The sequence below is a fragment of the Pinus tabuliformis genome, chromosome 4_1 (assembly GCF_031772625.1).
Source record: "Pinus tabuliformis cultivar Carrire ecotype Pingquan chromosome 4_1, CPIR1, whole genome shotgun sequence".
NCBI lineage: Eukaryota > Viridiplantae > Streptophyta > Pinopsida > Pinales > Pinaceae > Pinus > Pinus tabuliformis.
In genome coordinates this window covers 641048539-641067873 of record NC_142303.1, presented here as the reverse complement: position 1 = coordinate 641067873, position 19335 = coordinate 641048539, and the positions used below count along the sequence as shown (strand labels likewise).

Below are 19335 nucleotides of genomic sequence, written 5' to 3'. Positions count from 1 at the left end.
CATTCATTTAATCTTATTATTTTTTTTAAATTATTAATGAATGAAAACCAAATACTAATATATATATTATAGTGCAATGAAGAAAATAACAAAGTGAATGGAGCACGAATGAGAAAATGAAACCTTAAAATGTAGACAGTTGTAATCTGTGATAACCCCAGTTTATGTAAATATGAAAATCTACTGTGGTAAAAGACAGTAAAACAGTTCTTGTTATGTGTTAAAATAACAAAACTGGATAAACTATTTTATTAAAGTAATTTAAATATTTTCTTGAATTGTTGGCAGCCTCTAGGAGGTGAATTTTAAAGAAAGTGATCATTTATAATAACTGAGGGGAACTACCTTCCCAGGAATCAGGAAAAGTCCTGGCTAGGGAAAAACTTGGTGCTGTGTGGACAGGCAGAGGAGACCTTTTCCAAGAGAAGGAAAAAGGAAAAGACAAGAAAGAAAAAGACTGGTTAAGGACCAGATAACCAAGCACAGAGAGTGCAAAAATCTTGCTGAGGGCTTGAGGTCTGCAAGATGGATCGGGGGGAGACTTCCATTTGAGGAATGGGTCTCATGGCTGGGTGGACGAGCAGAATTAAGTTCAGGTGACTTGCTTTGTTTGAGAACCATTCCTAGCTCTGGCGAACCAGGTACGGATTCAAACTGTGAAGTCTCTGACTAGAAATAAATGCATAGTGAATTTACAGTAGATGAACAAGAAAAACATGTCTTGCATTCTCCTAGACACTGTCGTAATGTTAATATAAATGTACATATGTAGTCCTGGAGTTAAGGGACAGACTGTCAATTAGCAGACAGGGTCTGAGCTAGCATTACCGTAAACAGAGCTACACCTAGATATTCAGCCAAGACTGAATATCGGTACAGGGAAAGGTTAATCGAAATCTGGTTATGGAATAACAGATTGACATACCTTTATTAGCAAAACCAGAACGATGTTTAATAGCCGTAAGGTTAACAGTGATACAAAACAATATTGAGTATTTGAAAGAACATTTTTTAATACTGTGATGTGTCGACGGAAATGAGGGTTAGGACCCCTGACTTCGAATAGAGGAGCACTGACCGTAGTCAGGTGCGACTATTGACAGGTAAATATTAAATCCTACTGCTATCTGGGTAATAGCTGAGGACAGAAACAGAATAGACAAATATTCTAAATAAACAGAGCTATTGGTAAACTATGTGACAGAGAACGATAATCATCTTGTATCTCATAACCCACATTTTAAGTCACAAGTGGACATGATAGCAAAAACCCAGTTCTTAGATCGATAACAGGAAAAGTAATATACTTTTATATTAAACAAAACTTGTGCATGTAGCTTCAAATGAGAGTTACAGTTATTTTTATAAAGTTCTGTGCATGTAAAATCGAATACAGGTTACAGATATATAAACACAAACTGATGCCTGTAATCTCGAATAAGGGTTATATTTATATATACCATTCTGTGCACACAACCTTGAACGAGACATGCATTCTTTAAAATATAGGAAATGCTGAGCATATAGCTGCAAGAGAAACCTCAGACAATGCGGTATTTCCGTAATAGAAGGAAAATATAACACAGGTTACAGCCATTCAAGGCATGCCGAGCAGACTAATAAAACGATGGACTCATAGTGAGAACAGAGTATAAGATTGAAGCAAATATCGTAACCTGGGTTTAGATATTCAAATGCAAACAGGTAAATAAGCAAAATAGTAATATTAAGATAAACCCCATGTTCTGCATCGGAATTAAAGTAAATGTGAGACAAAATTATATTAGATGCAAGCGTAAATCGCCCAGAGGCTTAAATAGTCTCACAGTACCATGAATATGTGTAAATCGATTGAGTCTTAAACAGTTCTGTGATACCAAAAATCTAAATACATAGCATTGAATGGTAAAAACCAGAGAAGAAGATCAAATGTACATATGGGTTGAGGATAAACCTCGGAAGGTTTGCTGACAGATCTGAGCACTGAAGCCAGACCCGCAACCATTAAATACAAACAGAGATAACCCTCTAATTCGGGTATGCCGCTATGGTAGTTACAGTATAACAGCGGAAAAGAACTAACTATAAACATCTGAAAAGAACTCAGGTTCCGATGAACCATGACTTAAACAACGATTTACTGCTAAGACCAGACAGCAATAAGGATGCAACCGTGAAGATCCTCTACGGGAAATACCTCAGCGTTTGGGAAGAGGAAACCCGCGTTGGAGTGGCGGTCTGCATCCACCATAAACCATGACCATAGCTTAAGATCTGAACTTTGAAACTCTGTTATGCAGGCTAGTAGTAAATTCATAACTCACCTGTGGTTGAGAAGGTTGAATCGCTGGGAGAAGCCACCCCTATTCCATCCGAAGGGTTGCAGGGCGCGGCTGCAAACCATAGCAGCAGAGAAATTAATCAGTGCGGAATTGTTACAAATAAACCAAACGATTAACCAACACTATGAAATTGGCAAACCAGAACCAGTACCTGAGATGACCGGATGACAAGCAGTTCTTAGCTTCTGATGTGTTTACCGAGTGAAGGAATGCTGCGGATGACATTAACCCTGAGGTGAAGCGCTGGACCGGAGCCGAGAGGATTAGCATGCAAATGAACCCCGAGACTGTAGGTGGGTGATTATATATCATCTCAAACCCTTGAAAGCATATTAACCCTCCGATCTCTGGATGAGATCCCAGCCGTTGAAGTAAGGCGGGAACCCAAAGCATCAGAACCGAGATTCTTGTTTCCAAAGTGTCACATGGTCATAAGAGCCAGATCATGCCACATGCCCTCGCAAGGACGAATGCCTTAAAGATATGGGTGAGTTGGCATCTGTATAAGCTGTGGCCGGACCATCAAAGGCCGCGCCAAGTTAATACACGTTACGGTTGTAGACTTATAGCTAGGTTTGTGTGATGTGAGAGTAGGGCTTACACACAACCCCGGTCGAAACACATAACAATGTTGTATGGTTCATGTAATTCCAAGGTTCCGTTTAACAAACATATGATGTGATAATCGATTGTATAAAGTATGTGGTTGCTCGTTAAAAACATGGGAATACATATAAACACATGGAAACCATAATGTATTGCTGGCTTATTATGTTAGGTGTACATTAAAAAAAAATTTGATTATGTATAAGTGAACAGAGGTGTGACAAATTGGTATCAAAGCCCAGTTTCAACACTGTGGCCTCAGGCAAACATGTTTCACTGTGAAAGCCTACACCATGCATATGGAAGTAAGTTAATAATTCATCTAACTGCTGTTCTGTTTATGAAGGGATAAAGTACATAATTGCAACAGTTAACAGTTAAAGCAGTGAGGAGACAAAATACAAGGACCCGGCACTAATCCTCAGGAGAACCCGGAGTTGTGGGTGCAGTTGGGTGAGGCAACACGAAGCACCAATCTGGCAATACTGGAAATGGTTCAAGAATTGAAGAATGAGATGGCACGGTTACGAGAGGACAACGCGCGTTTAACAGTTGAACAAGAAAGGATTCTGAAGAGCTTGTCGGACAGACAGAATCCACCTCTATCTAATCCCAGTGCGGAGCAGCAGAGGATGACAGAGGAACAAAATTATCAGATGGAACCTGAAATTTCCGAGGGCAAAGAGGATCATTCAGACAATGTACCAGAGCAGCAAACTTCAAAACGTCAGAGGATGGAACTGCAGGGAGAATTCCGGAAGATTAAACCTCCACATTTCGATGGCGAACAGGAGGAAGCTGCTGAAGCCTGGTTAATAAATATGAATAAATATTTTCAGTTGTATGAGTATGACCATAACTTGAAAGCAAGACTAGCAATCTTCCAGTTACAAGGTAAGGCAACCTTGTGGTGGGAGGAAATCAAGATTGTCAAGGGGGTCAGCGAACGGACCATTACATGGGAGAAGTTCCAGAAATACTTCAAGGAAAGGTACCTGACTGAGCGCTTCTATGATGAGAAGGCAAGGGAATTTCATGATTTAAGATTAGGACAGCAGACCATGGACGAGTTCATTAATCGTTTCACCTCTCTGCTACGTTATGTACCTTACATCAAGGAGGAGAAAGCTAAGGTCCAAAGGTTTGTGAGCAGCTTACCTGCGTATATAAGGGAGAGGATTGAGTTTGACAATCCTAGAACCATGGATGAGGCTATTCGTAAAGCAAGGATCTGCTATCAGCAGAGTAAGCAGAAGGGGGATACTTCGAACAAAAGATGGAATGAAAAAAGGAGCAGTCGGGTGGTTGGAAGCGGCAAGGGAGGTCGCAGCAATGGAAGTAAGGGAGCTGGTAAAGGATTAAACAGCAGATCTGTAACAAGAAGTGCGCCCCGAACTAGACCAGGAAGTGAAAACAGAGTTAGTGAGCAGCCTGCTAGACCAGAAGGTGAGGGGATGACCAGACCCCCAGTTCAATGCTGGGGTTGTGGAGGGCCTCACTATGTTAAAAACTGCCCACAGCGAAAGGGGACAGACCAGATATCCCATATTCATGAAGCATCAACTGTTGGGGACGTGGCACGCAGTGTACCCAGAATCAATGCAGCGCTGGAGGACCGTCAAGCGGAGTACCAGCCATCTATGGTTGAATTTGAAGGTAAAATTTCAAACCTCTCTATAGCTGTTCTTATTGACCCAGGGGCTACTTTAAGTTATGTTAGCCCAAAAATAGTAGAACAGTGTAAACTGCAAGCTGAAAAGTTCAGGAATCTGTGGCTGGTCCAATTAGCTACAGGAGCCAAGAGGCGAGACTTGGCCAAGGTAAATAATTGCTCATTAACTATAGCGGGACAGCCAATCGTAGCAGATCTAAATGTACTACCGTTGGGTTCATATGACATCCTGATTGGGATGGATTGGCTGGAGAGGCACTGGTCCTTAGTGAATTGCAAGACAAAAACTATTTACTATAAGGATGACTGTGGGGAGCAGCAGGAGTTGCAAGGAATCAAACATCCTGTACAGATTCGACCCATTACAGCAACTCAGTTAGCTAAATGCATCAGAAAGAAATGTCAAATCTATGCTATTCAGGTGGGTTACGCTAATCAGAAGGATAAAACTGCCACGTTGGGTAACATTCCGGTGGTGCAGGAATTTGCAGATGTTTTTCCCGAGGAGGTACCGGGATTACCACCTAAAAGAGATGTGGATTTCACCATTGAACTGATTCCGGGGGCAGCACCTGTATCACGGGCACCATACCGTATGAGTGTACCAGAACTAACAGAATTAAAAATGCAACTGCAGGAGCTGTTAGATAAAAATTACATCCGTCCCAGTGTATCACCCTGGGGAGCCCCAGTGCTGTTTGTCAAAAAGAAAGATGGCACCTTTCGGATGTGCATTGATTATCGTCAGCTGAATAAGCTCACGATCAAAAATAAATACCCTTTGCCTAGGATCGACGAACTTTTTGATCAGGTGAAGGGAGCGACGGTATTCTCTAAAATCGATCTGCGATCTGGTTATCATCAGATCAGAATTAAAGAGGAGGATATCGCTAAGACCGCTTTCAGAACGCGGTATGGGCATTATGAATTCGTGGTGCTACCTTTTGGTCTGACCAATGCACCTGCTACCTTCATGTGTTTGATGAACAGTGTGTTTCACCGATTTTTAGACAAGTTTGTACTGATATTCATAGATGACATTCTGATTTACAGCAGATCAAGAAAGGAGCATGAGGAACACCTTAGATTGGTGTTGCAAACTTTGCGAGAACATCAATTATATGCAAAGTTTAGTAAGTGTGATTTCTTCTAGGAGGAGATACAATACTTAGGCCATGTAATCACAAAGGAAGGAATCGCAGTAGATCCTGAGAAGATCAGAACTATAATGGAGTGGCCCATACCAAAGGACGTGGCAGATATTAGGTCCTTTATGGGGTTAGCGGGTTATTATAGAAGATTTGTTGAAGGCTTTTCGAGGGTAGCATACCCTATCACCTCCTTACAAAAGAAGGGAAAAGTATTTAAGTGGACCTCAGAATGCCAGAGGAGCTTTGAAAAACTCAATCACTTACTCACCACCGCACCTGTATTAAGTATAGCTGATCCTAATAAGGATTATGTGGTCTGCACGGACGCAAGTAAATAAGGTGTGGGAGGAGTGCTGATGCAAGAAGGAAGAGTCATTTCTTATGAATCTAGGAAGCTGAAAGAACATGAGCAGAAATACTCTGCTTACGACTTGGAGCTGGCAGCTGTCATTCATGCCCTGAAAATGTGGCGGCACTACCTATTGGGCAGAAAATTTTTGTTACTAACAGACCACCACAGCCTAACAAACTATTTCAGCCAACCCACTTTAAACACAAGGCAAGCTCGTTGGGCTGAATTCTTAAGTGGATTCGACTTTGAAATTAAGCATCTAAAAGGGAAGGAGAACCGAGTGGCTGATGCATTAAGTCGAAAAGTACAATGCTTGTGCAAGATTTCAGTTAGTAAATGGCAGAATACTCTATTGGAAAAGATAAAAACAGCAGCTGAACGTGATGTTGTTTACCAGCAAATACAGCAACTTTCTGGTAAGGAAACACAACAGGGGCATGAGCTGGATGATGCCGGAATGTTGTACTTCAACAAAAAGCTGTATGTACCCAATGAAGATAGTATTAAGAAGCTGATTCTGGATGAATTTCATATCAGCCATTATACCGGGCATCCGGGCTACCAGAAAATGGTTACCGCTCTTCGAAAAGAATATTACTGGCCAAAAATGAAGAAAGAGATAGCTGAGTATCTAGCACGATGTCTAGAATGTCAGCAGATTAAGGCGGAACATTTGCATCCAGCGGGGCTACTACAACCCTTACCCATTCCGGAATGGAAATGGGAGACTATCTCCATGGATTTTATAACTGGATTGCCTAGAACGAAGAAAAATAATGATTCCATTATGGTGGTAGTGGATAAGTTGAGTAAGGCAGCACACTTCATACCTGTGCAATCGACATATAAGGCTGTGCAAATCGCTCATATTTTCATGCAAAATGTGTTCAAATTGCATGGACTTCCGAAGGTAATTATCTCCGATCGTGATGTCAAGTTTACATCAACCTTTTGGAGGACATTGTTTGCTGAATTGGGAACACAGCTGAACTTTAGCACAGCTTATCATCCCCAAACAGATGGCCAAACAGAACGAGTGAATCAGGTTGTGGAGGACATGCTGAGAGCATGTGTTATGATGAAGCCAACCCAATGGGAAGATTATCTCCACCTGGTCGAATTCGCATATAACAATGGATATCACTCCTCAACACAGATGAGTCCTTTTGAGGTCATGTATGGGCGGAAGTGCCGCACACCCGCAAGCTGGGGTGGACCTGAGGACAGGTTACGAATTGGTCCTGATATGCTCAAGGAAATGGAAGACACGGTAAAGAGGGTGCGTACCAACTTAAAAGCCGCTCAGGACAGACAGAAAAGTTTTGCTGATCGAAAGAGAAGATTCAAAGAATTCCAAGTTGGGGATCATGTGTTTGTAAGAATCCAACCAAGAAGGAGTACCTTGCAGTGGAGCGGATGTGCCAAACTAGCACCTCGCTATTTTGGACCTTTCCAGATCTTGGCAAGAGTGGGGCCGGTAGCTTATCAACTTGCCCTACCAAGCCATATTAGGATCCACAATGTGTTTCACGTATCTGTATTAAAGCAATACGTTTACGATCCTAAACATGTGATTCAATGGCAGAATGTTCGGGTAAGAATTAATCTGGTCACTATAGATAAGCTTTGTTCCTAAACTGGAAAATAACTAAATCTGTTGTTGATTGCAGGTCGAGCCGGAAGGTGAGGTTCTGGTCGAACCACTGACCATTCTCGACCGGAGAGAAGTGCAGCTGTGGAAATGGGTTATTTTCCAAGCTAAAGTGCAGTGGCAGCACTATGGGCCGGAAGAGGCCACTTGGGAGGATGAGGAACTCCTTAGAGAAGCTTACCCGAATTTGTTTAAGGGAGACAGACATCGGGACGATGTCCAATCTCAGGAGGGGGAGATGTGATAACCCCAGTTTATGTAAATATGAAAATCTACTGTGGTAAAAGACAGTAAAATAGTTGTTGTTATGTGTTAAAAGAACAAAACTGGATAAACTATTTTATTAAAGTAATTTAAATATTTTCTTGAATTGCTGGCAGCCTCTAGGAGGTGAATTTTAAAGAAAGTGATCAGTTATAATAACTGAGGGGAACTACCTTCCCAGGAATCAGGAAAAGTCTTGGCTGGGGAAAAACTCGGTGCTGTGTGGACAGGCACAGGAGACCTTTTCCAAGAGAAGGAAAAAGGAAAAGACAAGAAAGAAAAAGACTGGTTAAGTTTGGTTAGGACCAGATAACCAAGCACAGAGAGTGCAAAAATCTTGTTGAGGGCTTGAGGTCTGCAAGATGGCTCGGGGGGAGACTTCCATTTGAGGAATGGGTCTCATGGCTGGGTGGACGAGCAGAATTAAGTTCAGGTGACTTGCTTTGTTTGAGAACCATTCCTAGCTCTGGCGAACCAGGTACGGATTCAAACTGTGAAGTCTCTGACTAGAAATAAATGCATAGTGAATTTACAGTAGATGAACAGGAAAAACATGTCTTGCATTCTCCTAGACACTGTTGTAATGTTAATATAAATGTAGAGATGTAGTCCTGGAGTTAAGGGACAGACTGTCAATTAGCAGACAGGGTCTGAGCTAGCATTACCGTAAACAGAGCTACACCTAGATATTCAGCCCAGACTGAATATCGGTACAGGGAAAGGTTAATCGAAATTTGGTTATGGAATAACAGATTGACATACCTTTATTAGCAAAACCAGAACGATGTTTAATAGCCGTAAGGTTAACAGTGATACAAAACAATATTGAGTATTTGAAAGAACATTTTTTAATACTGTGATGTGTCGACGGAAATGAGGGTTAGGACCCCTGACTTCGAATAGAGGAGCACTGACCGTAGTTAGGTGCGACTATTGACAGGTAAATATTAAATCCTACTGCTATCTGGGTAATAGCTGAGGACAGAAACAGAATAGACAAATATTCTAAATAAACAGAGCTATCGGTAAACTATGTGACAGAGAACGATAATCATCTTGTATCTCATAACCCACATTTTAAGTCACAAGTGGATATGATAGCAAAAACCCAGTTCTTAGATCGATAACAAGAAAAGTAATATACTTTTATATTAAACAAAACCTGTGCATGTAGCTTCAAATGAGAGTTACAGTTATTTTTATAAAGTTCTGTGCATGTAACATCGAATACGGGTTACAGATATATAAACACAAACTGATGCCTGTAATCTCGAATAAGGGTTATATTTATATATACCATTCTGTGCACACAACCTTGAACGAGACATGCATTCTTTAAAATATAGGAAATGCTGAGCATATAGCTGCAAGAGAAACCTCAGACAATGCGGTATTTCCGTAATAGAAGGAAAATATAACACAGGTTACAGCCATTCAAAGCATGCCGAGCAGACTAATAAAACGATGGACTCATAGTGAGAACAGAGTATAAGATTGAAGCAAATATCGTAACCTGGGTTTAGATATTCGAATGCAAACAGGTAAATAAGCAAAACAATAATATTAAGATAAACCCCATGTTCTGCATCGGAATTAAAGTAAATGTGAGACAAAATTATATTAGATGCAAGCGTAAATCGCCCAGAGGCTTAAATAGTCTCACAGTACCATGAATATGTGTAAATCGATTGAGTCTTAAACAGTTCTGTGATACCAAAAATCTAAATACATAGCATTGAACGGTAAAAACCTGAGAAGAAGATCAAATGTACATATGGGTTGAGGATAAACCTCGGAAGGTTTGCTGACAGATCTGAGCACTGAAGCCAGACCCGCAACTATTAAATACAAACAGAGATAACCCTCTAATTCGGGTATGCCGCTATGGTAGTTACAGTATAACAGCGGAAAAGAACTAACTATAAACATCTGAAAAGAACTCAGGTTCCGATGAACCATGACTTAAACAACGATTTACTACTAAGACCAGACAGCAATAAGGATGAAACCGCGAAGATCCTCTACGGGAAATACCTCAGCGTTTGGGAAGAGGAAACCCGCGTTGGAGTGGCGGTCTGCATCCACCATAAACCATGACCATAGCTTAAGATCTGAACTTTGAAACTCTGTTATGCAGGCTAGTAGTAAAGTCATAACTCACCTGTGGTTGAGAAGGTTGAATCGCTGGGAGAAGCCACCCCTGTTCCATCCGAAGGGTTGCAGGGCGCGGCTGCAAACCATAGCAACAGAAAAATTAATCAGTGCGGAATTGTTACAAATAAACCAAACGATTAACCAACACTATGAAATTGGCAAACCAGAACCAGTACCTGAGATGACCGGATGACAAGCAGTTCTTAGCTTCTGATGCGTTTGTCGAGTGAAGGAATGTTGCGGATGACATTAACCCTGAGGTGAAGTGTTGGACCGGAGCCGAGAGGATTAGCACGCAAATGAACCCCGAGACTGTAGGCGGGTGATTATATATCATCTCAAACCCTTGAAAGCATATTAACCCTCCGATCTCTGGATGAGATCCCAGCCGTTGAAGTAAGGCGGGAACCCAAAGCATCAGAACCGAGATTCCCGTTTCCAAAGTGTCACATGTCCATAAGAGCCAGATCATGCCACATGCCCCCGCAAGGACGAATGTCTTAAAGATATGGGTGAGTTGGCATCTGTATAAGCTGCGGCCGGACCATCAAAGGCCGCGCCAAGTTAATACACGTTGCGGTTGTAGACTTATAGCTAGGTTTGTGTGATGTGAGAGTAGGGCTTACACACAACCCCGGTCGAAACACATAAAATGTTGTATGGTTCATGTAATTCCAAGGTTCCGTTTAACAAACATATGATGTGATAATCGATTGTATAAAGTATGTGGTTGCTCGTTAAAAACATGGGAATACATATAAACACATGGAAACCATAATGTATTGCTGGCTTATTATGTTAGGTGTACATTAAAAAAAAAATTGATTATGTATAAGTGAACAGAGGTGTGACATAATCACAAACATAGAGAAGTAGTGGTATGTAAAGACATTATTGCTTATACCCCTTGATCATGAGGAGAACAATTTTCCATGAAATATAAAGAAACAGTAGTGTGTAAAGAAACCATTGCTCATATTTTGATCATAGGACCAACCTAGATCCGTCTTAGCTCCCGATCTACCAGAGATCAAATCTCTTCTCACTGTAAAAGAGGTTTGTGTGATTTGATCCCTCTAGGCACTTGGTAGATCCCAAGTTAAGATGAATCTAGGGTGGCTTACTCTCTCCCTTTAAATAGGCTGCATTGCGCACTAATACCATGGGTGAATACCATGGGTTCTAAATACCATGGGCCCTTTTTTTATTATTATTTTATATTTATAGGGTTATTTGTTTCATTTTGACGGAGTTAAAATATTTACGTTACAATAGTATTTTTATTTAATTTAATTTAATTTTTATGTCATTTGAATGAGTTAAAATGTTAAACATTACATTACAATATCACTACCATACTTGGATGAAGACGTCTATCGGCACAACCAATTTACCTTGGAATATTTTTTCTTTAAATTAGTTATATTCCACTTAAATACAATGGGAAAACTGTGGGTTCTTATATACCTAGAGCTTGACCCAGTCAAGTTTACCTCAAAACTTTATTTCCTTTTAAATTGTAAAGTTTGCAAAATTTCAATTAAGTTTATTTATAGTGATGTGGAGAACTAATTATTATTTTCCCTAGCCAAATTAATTAAGTGAAAAAATATGAGGAAATGTTTTCACCTAGAGAGATTTGACCATTCTTGGAACTTCATAAATCCATATTTAAAATGTATCGGGGCATGTTAATAATTATTAAATATAATTATTATTTATTTTAAATATTTTTTCAATTATTTATTTTTTATCTAATTTGATTGAGTCAAAATGTTTTAATTAATAATTAAAATTGTTATATTTAAATTTTATTTTTATGACATAATGGGACATTACAACATCTCTTCCATATTAGGCTCACATAAAAATATTATAAAAATAAATTATTTCTAAATGTAGGTTTATGTGCTTGGTATCGATTCAAGATTTTGACGGAGAGATTACATTCATAAATTTAATAGTAAGAAAAATAAATAAAATTTTCACCATGAAACGTTTAAATTATTTTAATATAATTTAGATATATGATGGTGATATTTTTTTTACCTTATCATTTGTTTCATCTTTACTCTATTTAATTGCTTGCTTGGATAAAACTCCACATCTTATATTGTAAGTTTATTGTAAGTATTATTTTTTAATATGCTTATTAATTAAATTTTGATATGGTTACATTAAAACAAATTTCAGTTTATAGATACTATTTATATGTTATATATTTTAGTGTGATAAATAGTTTAGACATAGCTAAAAATTAATTATAATATTTTTTTATTTTATATTGAATTAAAAATAATCTTGTAAAATAAAATTAAAATAAAATACTTATACAATATATTTATTCTGAAATTAGTTATGGTTTTTGGGTATGTGGTATTGATAATCCATGATATTGTTCTATGGTATTATAAGAATTACTATTTACAAGTTAATATTGAAAGTGGCAGTGAATATCCATGGTAAAAAATATTGTTATAATGTAAGTTTGTTGAGAAGCCTCCAAAATAGATATTATTTAAGGCCCTTCTCACCATCCTTTGGCATGTTTAGCCTTTCCTTTTGCACTTGATTATGTGTTTATAATTCATGATATTGTTCTATGGTATTATAAGAATTACTATTTACAAGTTAATATTGAAAGTGGCAGTGAATATCCATGGTAAAAAATATTGTTATAACGTAAGTTTGTTGAGAGGCCTCCAAAATAGATATTATTTAAGGCCCTTCTCACCATCCTTTGGAATGTTTAGCCTTTCCTTTTGCACTTGATTATGTGTTTTTCAATTTTAATGTGTTCTTAGGAGGGTTAAGAGATAATTATTATATCTTGTGTTCCTAATGTATTAAATGTGCATGATATTTACGATATCTTATTCAAATCATATAGGAGTCCAAAAGGAGAAGATTATGGGGCTTGTTTCCTTCTACATGCTAACCAAAAATTGGCTAGCTCAAGGACATTCACTACCTCAGTGTGGTTGTGAAGACTCCAAGGAGACATATCCACATTTCTAGGGATTTTGGAGGGAAGTACATTCACTACCTCAATGTGGTTGTGAAGACTCCAAGGAGGCATATCCACATTTCTAGGGATTTTGGAGGGAAGTAGTCCTCCCTTCGAGGAGGCTCCCCCTCAAGAATGCAGTCGTCCCTTCAAGGAGACTTCCCCTCAAGAACATTTTGTATAAATAAGGGGGCTTATCATCCCATGAGGGATTCAAAACTATAGATCAATATAGTCATCATCAAAGAAAGGCTCTTTCCCATCATTTCAATTTGTGATGTTTCATGTATGAACACTTTTCAAGATTAATTAAAAACACTCTTTTCTTTTCAATTTGATTTCTTATAGGTGACCTGAGTATCCTTGAGTTAGGGCCCAACCCAGGTTCTCAAGCCCACTTCTTCACTACTACATGTAGGGGGGTTTTAAGACAATATTTAAGATAATATTTGAGTCAATTGTCTTAACTTAAGACAAAAAGAAACTTGTCTATTATCTTAAATATTGTCTTCAAGCAGGTGTCTGAAAATATAATGTCTCAAAAATTTGTCTTTATAAAGACAATATAGAACACATATTATTATTGTCTCTATAAAGACAAGAATTATTGTCTATTAAGAGACAATTTCATTTGTCTCTCTAGAGACAATTTGATTTGTCTTTGTAGAGACAATTTCATTTTTGTATCTTTAGAGACAATTAAATTTTTGCCTTATTATTGACAATAGTTGATATTAAAAACATATTGTCTCCATAGAGACTATATGTCCGTAATTCAAACTATTGTCTCTCTAGAGACAATATAAAAACATATTTAAAAAAATAAATAAAATCATTTTGAATGTTCTTTCAAAGTAGTTTCAACATTCAAAGATCCCAAATAGTGATTTTAATTACCTTAAATCTTTGTTGTTTATGGATACCAACAGAATAATAAAAAAAAAAATCCATTATTTTTAAGGCTAACAGCAAAGTAATTTTAAATCTAAATGAAAAAACAATTCTCGAAAGCAACATTGAAAATAATAAGGCAACACACTTATATTTTCTAAAAATGCATTCACGTCATTTGAAAATGCAGGATCCTCAGTTAGAACTTCATTTTAAGACATATTATGAGTCAGAAAAGAAATGTTCTAGATTTCTCCATCCTAGAGGAGGGTTTACTCTCTAACATAGAAATTCAAAGCTTCAATCACATTAAATGGTGGAAATTAAATTCATATACAGTTGTTAAACCACAATTTCAATACCCTTTTATAATTGGAATTGGCTTCCTTGATAACAAAGAATTGTAATAATTTATATGAATCTGAATTTACAATTGATTCGAAATTTTGTCTTCATGAAGGTTTTGCAAAAGATGAAAAATTGACACAGGTCCTGGCAACACAATATAGGCCAATTCTAAATCAATTGGTGACCTACATAATTATCTTCTCCACTATTGGCTTTCACTATTCAAGTTGGCTCCATCTCCTATTTGCAGCCTGAGAATTACTACAATTGGTATCCAAATTGGTGGTGATATAGTTCTCGAGGAAGCTTCATATCCAATGAATCTAATTTGGGTAGTGAACTATTATGATCAACTTCATAGCAAGCTGAAGTTGTAGAGAAGTCTCTACCAGTAGCTTTTTTCTGGGTAATTAATCATTTCTTGGAGGCACACCAAACCACCCATCCTTCTTCTTGTTAATAATAAAATAATAAATTCCTGTTAGGCAAGTTTTATACCATTGCTCAAACATTTCCAAGAGAGCCACTTACTGAAATAAAATCAAATAAATGTAGTGTGTACCTGAAATAGAAATGTGTACACTCTTAGTATTTCTTCATTATCACGTGCCTTGCCTTGCCTGATTCCCCGGAGCACCTGCAAATGAAATAGTAGAGTCATTTTAATTTTTTTATAATAAAAACCTCTACCATCTTTATAATAATTAGTAATTGAAATAAATTAAAATTCTACAAACTTATTAAACTCTCAATATAAAAATGGCTCAAAAACAAAATCAATATACTCTTTAATATAAACATAATTTTAATGATGATACCATCTCTATTTTTGGTTGGTAGCACTATTTGTTCCCAATCAAAGCCCAAAAATGTTGTGAATACTAGTGAAAATACTAGGTAAGTTTCAAACCCTTTTAAAATGAAAGTACATCACCTATTTTTCTCTGCAATGGGATGGGAAGTATTTGAAAACTCTTATTAGAAGAGTGAGTAGAATCTCTTACTAAAACTTGCAAAATCTCAATCAACATTAATGCTCAACAATCATATGGGATTTTTGCTAAATGAGGTCATAGGGGAGAGAGAAGTGAAGTATTCCACCTAGCCAGATGACGTGAGATCAAGTGGTGATTGAGCTGGAAAACATCAAATAGAGAAGGGGCAAGTTGGTTCAAAACATAATAAATTTCCTCCTTCCCAGCAAACTACTCAACTGGATGGTACTTTGGCTATCGTAGTAAATCATAGAGAGAACTCTCCCACAAATTCCATTGCTTATTACAATAATGAGTTGGGAAGCATGAGAAAACGAATTCAATGAAGAGAGGTTGAGTAGAATGAATCTTCATTCAAAAGGGTTGGTGGTTTTCTTTCCCCTGGAGTGTTGGTAGTGTCGAGTATCACCAATCCGGTCTACTGGAAATTGCCCCAAAAGGTGCAAAGACAGGGCGACAGATTTTTTAAATTGCTAAAATAATATGAGGAATGCATTTGTAAATATGTATGCCATATATATTTACAAATTTAAATTTTAGTGGTGTATAACTATTCAGTCTTATGTACTGTGGTCTTATGCATACAAGTGATGGCTTCAAGGTGGTTGCCCTCGGGTAACTAGTTTAGCATTCTACATGCCTCTTCTCAATGCAAATGAAACATAATATAAATATACACATAAATATAAAATAGATGCTCCTATGACACTCTACTTATGAGGTCTTTTCGTAAATGACACTCCCACTATGTTGTGTGTTCTTGCAACGTATGTTGGAAAAAAATTCATGGAAGAGTGAATTAGAGATATATCATAAGATATATACCTTCAAGTAACATAAACGATATGGGTATGCTAAAGGATAAATCCTTTAACCACACTGAAGGAAAAACATGATGACAAATTTCCCAATCAAGAATTTTAAGGATCACTTTTCAGCAATTAATAAATCTATATAGGAAGATGCATCTTCAAAGCTACAAATATCCAAAAACAGCATATGGTGGGAACAACAGTAGTAGTTACAAACCCAAATGAAGTAGAAATGTTTTCAGGAAATTAAGGAGACTTTAATACAGAAGGGTGTATATGAAAGGACTCAGATTTTAGGCATCCTAAATTAATGTTATGGAGAAGAATGAGTCTTTCTTTGGAAGCAGCTATCCTTAGCAGCCAACTATTAAAATTTGAAATGGTTATTGAGGAATAATAGAGGCTGTTGTTAATATTTGAAATGGCTATTGAAGAATAATAGATGAAGAGTTTCTCACACTCTATGCCTGCCTCCGAACAGAAAAATTATGTGGAAAGGCATTGTGAAAGCAACCAAGGTGAGGAAATCTTGATGGTAGTAATTCATGCAACAACAAATAGATAGTTTATAAGTATGGGCAGTGAGCACCATGAATGTCTATGTCAATAACAGTTGGATAAAGAGAATGTCAGAGTGAATTAAAGCCATATATCATAGGAATATCCGACTTCGAGTTGCATAAAGAGTTGGTTTTGCTGCCAAAAAATATTGAGAAATTGTCGATCAAAAATTCAAGGAGCAATTTATAGCAATTAATTAATGTATCACAGATGAGGGATAAAGTAAAAAAAATAGACAAATTGCAGACTCGGATTTCAAGGAGCATTTGGGAGCAATTAATTAGTCTATCGCAGATGACAATACATCTTATAACATGCAAGTATCCCAAAGGAGTAACCAGTGAGAAAAACAGTAGCAAGTGCAAAAATGGACAGAGCAGATGCATTTTTAGCAAACTTGGGAGAAATTAATACACAACAGTTATATGAAAGGACTCAGTGGTTGGCCCTCCCCAATAAATGTTGTGTAGAAAAATCATTAGAGCCGAATTGCTCCATTTCTTGGTTGTTATATTGATCATGTTATAGTGATCTTACACACAATAATACTCTATCTGTAGATATGGAATCTGGAACCATATTTTGGTGTATGGATGCAGATTTCTGGGTTGGTTTATGGAGCAAAAAATAGTGCATAGATTTTTTGGGTTGTTTTCTAATTGATTTGTGACGTCATTTTCACTTCTGAAGTAATAGATCCATAATTCCAACATTAACTCATAGATTATGGAAAAATGTAACATTGAAAAGAGTTGAGAATACATACACAGTTTCCTTCTCAGGTGGGGTTGCTAAAGGTGGTTCCGGGTACTTTTCCTCTAATATTTGGGTTATAACATCAGAGTCCGGAATCCACTTATAATCAATCTTGATGACAGGAACTTTTCCTTTAGGATTCATATGCAAAAACCTATGCACCAATGTCTTCAAATTAGCTCCCCTTGATTTCCCACATAAACATAGGCACAGTCTCACAGTCATAATCGGTTTTAACCATAGCCATAAAGAAATGGCCTACATTGAAAACAAAAAATAATATATGGGCCTCAGAACTAGAAATTTACCAGTCATGTTTTTTACTAGTATCAATGAACTTCATGTTGCATGGGACCTGTTTTTCCTCGAGAGTGAGAAAAACCCTCTTGCTAAAGGAACCTACTCAAATATGTGTTCAATACATTAAGATTTACTTCATACATTAAAATGGTTGAAATGCATTGATAGACGACAAATTGTTTGACAGATAAAGATGAAATAAAAGCCAGGAAATGCAACATTGAATCATTCTGCTAAAAATGGGAAAAATGATAGCAAAATTAGTTATAGTCCAAAAAATGACCTGTGCAAATATGTGTTCAATACATTAAGCTTTACTCCATACATTAAAATGCCCAAAATGCATCAGTAGACCACAAATTGTTTGACAAATAAAGATGAAATAAAAACAGAAGAAAACAGGAAATGCAAGGTTGAATAGTTCTACTAAAACAAGGGAACATGACAGGAAAAATTATTTACAGTCCCCAAGCTTATCAGGTGCACTTGTGGCAACCTTAACACAGACTTCTAGTGCTTCAACCATGCACACAATTCGTGTACTACTAATCTTCCTCCTCTGAATCAAGACCTTGGATCTAACCCCTTTATCGCCAAATAAATGGGTACTAGAGACCACAATTAAAGGCTCTACGATATAACACCACTGATTCCAGAGAGTTGCAGCATATATGTTTTGCTACAGTGAGAGACAAAGTGGAAGCTACACTAAGCATGGATATCATAGCCATCTCTGAATTCTGTAAATAGACCTCACTCTCATAGGTTTCCATCCTCCCCATTTTTATGAAACTCATTAGTGGAAGATCACTCTGCACTGAAAATCCCCATATATGAAACGCAAATAACAAATGAATTCATTTTACAATCCAATCCCCGTCACATAAATGCTAAAATAAGAAACTCTAGGTTCCTTCCAGAGACTTGTCGACACGTTTTTCTCTGAGAGACCCTCATATCCACTGTAATGCAACTCACAATAATGTTGGCAAGAAATCAAATCGTGCACCATAAGTTTTATGTCCAGTGCCATAAATTCCACGAAACATTCAAACGGACTCTCTCAGAACCTCGACTTAAAAGGTGGGCACAGATGTCAAGTGGAGAGTGACTTAAAAAAATTTGCACAGATGTCAGATGGACATTAAAAGGGTAGATGATTGACTGATTCAAAAGAAGGCGTATCAGCCTAATTATGTTAGACACCATGGATTAGAGCATTACCAAAGCTTGTATCTTATTTCACAAAGCCCCAAACATGAGGATTAGACTGTATAGTGGCTAGTTGAGGATTAGACTGTATGGATTTAGTGTCACTACATTCATATATCTATTATATTAAACACCATGGATTACAACATTACCAAAGCTAGTAGCCTGGTTCAAAAAGCCCCAAACATGAGGATTAGATTATATAGTGGCTAGCTAAGGATTAGACTGTGTGGATTTAATGTTGCTACATTCATATATTTA

The 19335-nt window shown here is 37.4% G+C and overlaps 1 pseudogene; it reads right to left on the bottom strand.

Annotated features, from left to right (window-relative positions):
- Positions 1-10018: 10018 nt before the first annotated feature.
- Positions 10019-18593, bottom strand: LOC149177684 (uncharacterized; annotated as a pseudogene).
- Positions 18594-19335: the final 742 nt, after the last annotated feature.